The sequence below is a fragment of the Babylonia areolata genome, chromosome 10 (genome assembly GCF_041734735.1).
Source record: "Babylonia areolata isolate BAREFJ2019XMU chromosome 10, ASM4173473v1, whole genome shotgun sequence".
Taxonomy (NCBI): Eukaryota; Metazoa; Mollusca; class Gastropoda; order Neogastropoda; family Buccinidae; genus Babylonia; species Babylonia areolata.
The window spans coordinates 33,397,765-33,405,264 of NC_134885.1; the positions used below are offsets into that span (position 1 = coordinate 33,397,765).

Here is a 7,500-nt window from a genome sequence, read left to right on the forward strand (position 1 = left end):
AACATTCGGTATAAAATTTGAAACTGATTGACTGAAACAATGGCGTGACAGGGCGTCTTAGCCCAGTAGGCGTAACTTGATCTTAGGTCGTGCACTGTATCTCTTCTTGCTTATGGCCTAGGCGATCACACATACGGGGAATTAACTAGGCTGATTCATTTGTTTGTGATGAATACAATGCATTATAAACGTCGGGGGAAAAAAAGAGAGAGAGAAAAAAAAAAGCCAACCCCGTGTTTTGCTGGTTGAAGAACGAATCGGTCAATGCCTGAGCCGCGTTGATAAAATAAATTGGAAAATGGTTCGGATCAACCCTGTTTGTCTGCCCGTCTGTCTTTGTTTCTGCTTCTGTCTGCCTGTCTGTCTAGCTGGCTGATCGCCTGTGTGTGTGTGTCTGCCGGTGTGTGTGTGTGTGTGTGTGTGTGTGTGTGTGTGTGTGTGGTGTGTTAGAGCTGACGTGGTGTAGCCAGTGTATAGACTATATCAGTGCACATGCTTTAGACTCCTTCAAACTTACACTGACACTGCAGCTCGAACTGGCATTGACACTGAAACTGACATAGAAACTGAATAATCAACATGTGGTCACTCCATGGAAGGAAGGAAGGAGGAGTCTGGCACTGAGACTGCTCTCAACCTTGCACTGAAATTGATACGGAAACTGACATTATTGAAACTGACACAGAAATCTATAACTGATACGGAAACTGACATTACTTAAATTGACACAGAAATTTATAACTGATACGGAAACTGACATTATTGAAACTGACACAGAAATTTATAACTGATACGGAAACTGACATTATTGAAATTGACACAGAAATTTATAACTGATACGGACAACTGACATTATTGAAACTGACACAGAAATTTATAACTGATACGGAAACTGACATTATTGAAATTGACACAGAAATTTATAACTGATACGAAAACTGACATTATTGAAATTGACACAGAAATTTAAACTGATACGGAAACTGACATTATTGAAACTGACACAGAAATTTAAACTGATACGGAAACTGACATTATTGAAATTGACACAGAAATTTAAACTGATACGGAAACTGACATTATTGAAACTGACACAGAAATTTATAACTGATACGGAAACTGACATTATTGAAATTGACACAGAAATTTGTAACTGATACGAAAACTGACACTATTGAAACTGACATAGAAACTAACACAGAAACTGACACCAGTACTGAAACTGACACTATAGTTTCTATTTGTGGCCTTACCACCCCAGCAGCTTGTTCTCTATCAGTTTGACCTGACACACGCTGACACGTAGCGGCGAAGCCAATTAAACTTGTGTAACTTTTCAGTTATGTTGGTTATCTGCAACGTTCAATGGATAGGAGTTTTCTTGTCCTCATTTTAAGTATTGTGTCAATGAAGATGTTATCAGCCCCCCTCGCCCCCCTCCCCCCGACCTCCCCCACCGGTCCTTAACCCCTCCCTCTCTCTCTCCTTTCCAGCGTTACGTCAATGGCAAAGTCCGAGCTACATCCACATTTCTCCACCCCCCACCCCCCCCCCCTCTCCTCCGCATGACTAGCGGAGTGAACGTCCACACCTTGTTGGTTGTGTACACGACTAATCATTCCGTCTTGAAGGGTGCGGGATAGGAGGGGGTGGGGGGGGGGGTGATTGTGGATATTGCTCCAATATCTCCGGCAAATTCAGCTTCACACTATCAGTTGCAGTTTCAGTTTTCATGCGGTGTGGTCGAAGCGTGTCATGTAAATGTCATGTGAGACTAGTGTGTCTGTCTATTTATCTATTTCATTTTATTCTTTTTTTTTATTTTTTTGTACATATTTTTATGTCACTTAGTCTTAAAGTTGTATATATTATTGTAAAGCGCGGTGAGTCCCATTTGAGACGGGGGAACTGCGCTATTTAAGCCTGCATATTATTATTATTATTATTATTATTATTATTATTACACAGCCTTTGAGCAACTTGTCTCTTTCAAACTCACACAGAATCGAACTGAATGTGACACTGACACCGAGTCGTGTATTGATTTTGTGGCTTGACCGATCACCCACCCGACTCTGTCAGCCGACCTATATCCCCCATTCTGATGTGTAATGCGGTGTGCGTTGTGTGTGTTTGTTTCTTTGATTTTGTTCCTTTTTTTTTTTTTTTTTTTTTTTTACCTGTGCATTTTACTAACACCATGCTAGTGCCTGTATGTCATGTGTGTGTGTGTGTGTGTGTGTGTGCGTGCGTGCGTGCGTGTGTGTATGTGTGTGCGTGTGTGTGTGGTTGTTGTTTTTGTTTTGATTTATGCATTTTTTTTCCCTCTGTTGTGTATCTTTACTAACACCATGCTTTCATTTTATTAAATATTGTGTAGTGTAGACCCTATTCAGGGCGGGGACTGGATGTAAAAAAGCACACCAGTGCTTATCTATTATCCTCGAAATAAAGAATTTGTCTTGTCTTGTCTTGTCTTGTCTTGACCTATCAGTCTGACCTGACACACATTCACACAGAAAAGCCGGCTTGACACACTCGGACTGACCCGCGTGTGTGTTGGTGGTAGTTACTAGCGGCGGTCGGTGTGTGCCCTGGAGACCTTATCACGGCGTGTATGTCAATACAGATGGTGTGTTCAGTGGCAAATAGATTGCTGGAGAACTCTCCGTGCTTTCATGACCTGTGGAGGCGCGTCACATGATCTATGCTCTCGAAGTTGATTGGCTCTCTGAAATTACAAGCAACAAAGGCGATCGAGAGAGGAAGAACGTGCGAAACAGCAGGCTTTTTTCCCCCCATTGTTTGCTCTTTGTGTGTGCATACGATGGCGCTTCATTGACCAGAGTTTGGTTGTAGCAATGGAGGCTAACAACTGAAGAAACGGTTGACAGCACATGTTTGCTGCTTTTGTCAAAGTCGATCGCCTTTGACATTGCTCGAATTTTGAGTAAAAGTTAGATGCGCATGCGCAAGATCTAAGATGGCCGCGGAACTCGACAGCGGTCTATTTCAATTTTTGCTTTCACAGTTTCAGTTTTGAGTTCGCAGTTTCAACGAGGTGTCAACTTAAGCGTGTGGGACTGTGGTCCATATTGGCATTTGTATTTGTATTTCTTTTTATCACAACAGATTTCTCTGTGTGAAATTTGGGCTGCTCTCCCCAGGGAGAGCAAGTCGCTACACCACAACGCCACCCCTTTTTTTGTATTTTTTCCTGCGTGCAGTTTTATTTGTTTTTCCTATCGAAGTGGATTTTTCTACACAATTTTGCAGGAACAACCCTTTTGTTACCGTGGGTTCTTTTACGTGCGCTAAGTGCATGCTGTACACAGGACCTCGCTTTATCATCTCATCTGAATGACTAGCGTCCAGACCACCACTCAAGGTCTAGTGGAGGGGGAGAAAGTATCGGCGGCTGAGCCGTGGTTCGAACCACCGCGCTGAGATTCTCTCACTTCCTAGGCGGACGCGTTACCTCTAGGCCATCACTCCAGTTATCAGCAACATGAATCGCATCTGCTTGATCAAAACTTTAAGGAGCAAGTGATTGCCTGACCTACAAAGAAAGCCAATACTTTGGTCAAGGCCTTAACCCTTTCAGTGCCAAGCCTGTTTTATTCAATTGAGCATATAATTTTTCACTGTAGCTTGATGAAGCCTTTTGTACACGAAAGTGTGTCTTCACAAGTGACTGAGAACGTTGATGTTTTTGACTTTTTGCATTCATTATCAGTTGTTTCGCTTGTCAGTTTAACGACTTCTCTTTTACGAAGTCCTTTAAGTAATTTCCTGTAACTGTATTTAGAGGTTGTTTTTTTTTTTTTGTTTTGTTTTGTTTATCTTCCAAATTTCACCCACATTTTTACCCTCATTTGCCCAGTTTCCCCCAACCCTCCATTCATCCACATCTCCCACCCCTTCTAACCGATAATACTCAGATGTATTCATAAATACTTTAACAAAATGTCTTCAATCACCGATATGTGTGACGGGACATTAAACAAAAAATCCTCCTCCTGTTTTATTCAGTGATAACTGTAATTGCCAAGGGATGGTTTGGTCACGGCCGGAGGTGACAGCACGCAAACTACTTTAGGAAAGTATACACAATGTATACTTTTCCGTAAGAAGAATATATACAAACTAAATGTCCAGTTATTACAGTTTCGGATAAATTAAATGATTTTATCATTAGAAAATTCCTACATAGACGCGGGTGGAAATCTTTGTCCAGGGGCACGTTTGTTTGCTCACCGGAAGGGTCTACCCTAGGTTTGTGGAAAACATTGCCGTAAAAATAAAACGAAATAAAAATGAATTAACTCCCTCCATACGAATGGCGAAAGAGACGACGTTAACAGCGTTTCATCCCAATTACCATCATCAAAATATTGCAAGCGGAACGCTCTTATACTGAAGAGGTGAATGTTGACAAAGAATACCACAGTTCTGACGACGGAAGCTAAAGGTTGGGTCATTCAGACACCCACTGGACATCCGAGGGGTCTGTGTAGAGGAGAAGAGAGGACTGGCCGTACTGAGTGAGTTAACAAAACATAGAAAGAAACGAGTTGATGCATTGATCAAAACATGATTTCAACAAATGAAAGACACACAAAAAAACAAAAACAACTGAAATAAAATTAATCAGAATGAATGAGAATGAGCCACATCCAGCAAATTTGCGCACAGCCATACAGGCGTGTGTTCGTCGATTTATTTATTTATTTATTTATTTATTCTATTTTATTTTATTTTATATTTTATTATATTTATTTTTTTATTTTTTAAATTTTTTATTATTATTATTATTATCACTACTACCTTTTTCTATATTATAATTATTATAATTATTATTTATTTATTTATTTATTTATTTATTTATTTATTTATTTATTTATGTAAGCTTATCTATTATTTATTCACCCTTTTTTTTCTTCTTTTTTTTTTCTCAAGGCCTGACTAAGCGCGTTGGGTTACGCTGTTGGTCAGGCATCTGCTTGGCAGATGTGGTGTAGCGTATATGGTTTTGTCCGAACGCAGTGACGCCTCCTTGAGCTACTGAAACAAACTGAAACAAACAAACCACAAAAGTGCAAATGCAAACACGTTTCCACTCTATCTTTGAAACTGAAACTGGGGCTTCGAAAAAGAAGAAGCGGTTGTTTTGTTCAAAATCTGAGTGTTGGGCGGAATGTGAAAATCTTCTACTTTTGTGTCACATTATAAATGGATATATATGTCTGTCTATCTATCTATCTCTCTATCTGTCTATCTATTTATCTATCTGTTTATTGTTTATTTATTTATTTATCTATTTCTTTATTTCTTTCTTTTTCGTTTACATATTCCTTTAGTTAATTTTGCTTGATTTTCGAGTGGGGTTTATATTCCTTTTTTTTCTTTGTGTAAGTATTCACTGGACGTATGATATTGACATTATAAAAAGTGTCGATGCAACTGGGACTTGAAAGAAATTCCACAATTTACAACAGCGGTAGCAGTAGTAGTAGTAGTTGTTGTTGTAGCAATAACAGGAGAAGCAGTAGTAGCAGCAGTAGTGGAAAGCCTTAGCAGTCACAGTTGCAACAGCAGTGAAACAGGTAGCCTGGCTTATATTAATTCGTGTGGTTTGATCGCTACATTTCATGTGCCCCTTTTTTTATGCGCAAGGCAGGTTTCTCTCTCTCTCCCTCTCTCTCTCTCTCTCTTTCTCTGTCTCTCTCTGTCTCTGTCTCACTCTCTGTCTGTCTGTCTGTCTGTCTGCCTGTCTCTCTTTCTCTCTCTCTCTCTCTCTCTCTTGCAATGACATATATAATGTAGTTTTGTGTAATGTAGTCCCTGTTTCAGGGCGGGGACTGGATGAAAAAAAGCGCGCCAGTGCTTATCTATTATCCTCGATAATAAAGAATTTGTCTTGTGTGTGTGTGTGTGTGTGTGTGTGTGTGTGTGTGTGTGTGTGTGTGTGTGTGCTTATTTTCATTATCTTTTTAAAAAAAATTTCAACTGTATTGACGTGTTTTTCGCGCAGTAGAACGTAGTCAAACTTTCGTGAGCCTCGCAGTGACAACTGTTGTTTCTTGTTGTTTTATTTTACTCTCGACTTCGAAACTGATGTGGACAGACAGACCTTCAGTTATCGCGAGTCAAGCACGAAGGTCCTGATGGTAATTGGGGTGAAACGCTGTTAACGTCGTCTCCTTCGCCGTTCGTATGGAGAGTTAAAATAAAAGCAAGTTCGGTTGTTGTTTTTTTGTTTTTTTCTGTCTTTTGTTTTGTTTTGTTTTGTTTTGCCGGGTTTTGTTTTTTTTATCACCCGAGTTCAGTGCTGACAAGCCTCTGACATGCACTTGCGAGAGGTTGTCATAACATTGTCACAATATGCATCCCTGTGTGAAATTCATGCTGCTTTTCCAGGGCAGTGTGCTTCGCTACCCCTGCCCCAACCCCCCCCCCCCCCCCCCCTCTCTCTCTCTCTCTCTCTCTCTCTCTTTGTGTGTGTGTGTGTGTGTGTGTGTAGATATAAAATTCTGTTTCTTTTTTTCTTCAGAATTTTGCCGAGGGTGACTCATTTGCTGCCAGGGGTTCTTTAACCTGCACCAGCGGCTCAAAAATATCATGGATACAATTATTCGGTTTATCCATTCCTGTTTGCAGTACATATATATGGATATTATATATATATATATATATATATATATATATATATATATATATATATATATATATATATATATAGGGAGAGAGAGAGAGAGAGAGAGAGAGAGATCTGTATATAGATTATATATGTACACACACACACACACACACACACACACACACACACACATATATATATATATATATATATATATATATATATATATATATATATATATATGAGAGAGAGAGAGATGTATACTTTTTTATATTGACATCATGCATCCATTAAACGTTATGATGTTCACGTTCATTCAATATCTTAATAAGCTGAAATCGTTTTGTGTAAGATTTTTTTTTCCATTTTTATCAAAGGAAACGTACTATATAGAATACACCCTTATGAATCCAGTTTCTGTATTCCAATATGCTATGTCCAGTTTTGGATTTCTCATTATAACATTCTGGTTCTGAAAGCGACTCCATTTGAGATGCTTCATTCTCGATCTCATTTACAAGCGCAGTTCATAATTATTGATGGGTAACTTTGGGATTGCACAGACTGCAGTGTGTCGAGCATTCGTCTTGTATGAGTGCAGCATTCTGCGTGAATGCATTTTTAGAATGACATGCGTCACAAATGTGATGATTGAATACACACACACACACACACACACACACACACACACACACACACACACACACACACACCTGCGCACGCACGCATGCACGCACGCACGCACGCACACACACACATACATACGCACACCGCCACACACACACATACACACACACATACACACACGAACGTACACACGCACGCACGCATGCAGAGAGATACACACACGTACGCACACA

General features: G+C 39.8%; 1 protein-coding gene across 1 annotated transcript in view; it reads right to left on the reverse strand.

Annotated features, from left to right (window-relative positions):
* The window catches only part of LOC143286548 (proton-coupled folate transporter-like), a 13,564-nt gene extending 13,364 nt beyond the window's left edge, over positions 1–200 (reverse strand). Inside the window, exon 1 of the mRNA XM_076594157.1 lies at positions 1–200. This exon is cut by the window's left edge and continues 315 nt beyond it. The gene's annotated coding sequence lies outside the window, so the exon portion shown is untranslated.
* Positions 201–7,500: the final 7,300 nt, after the last annotated feature.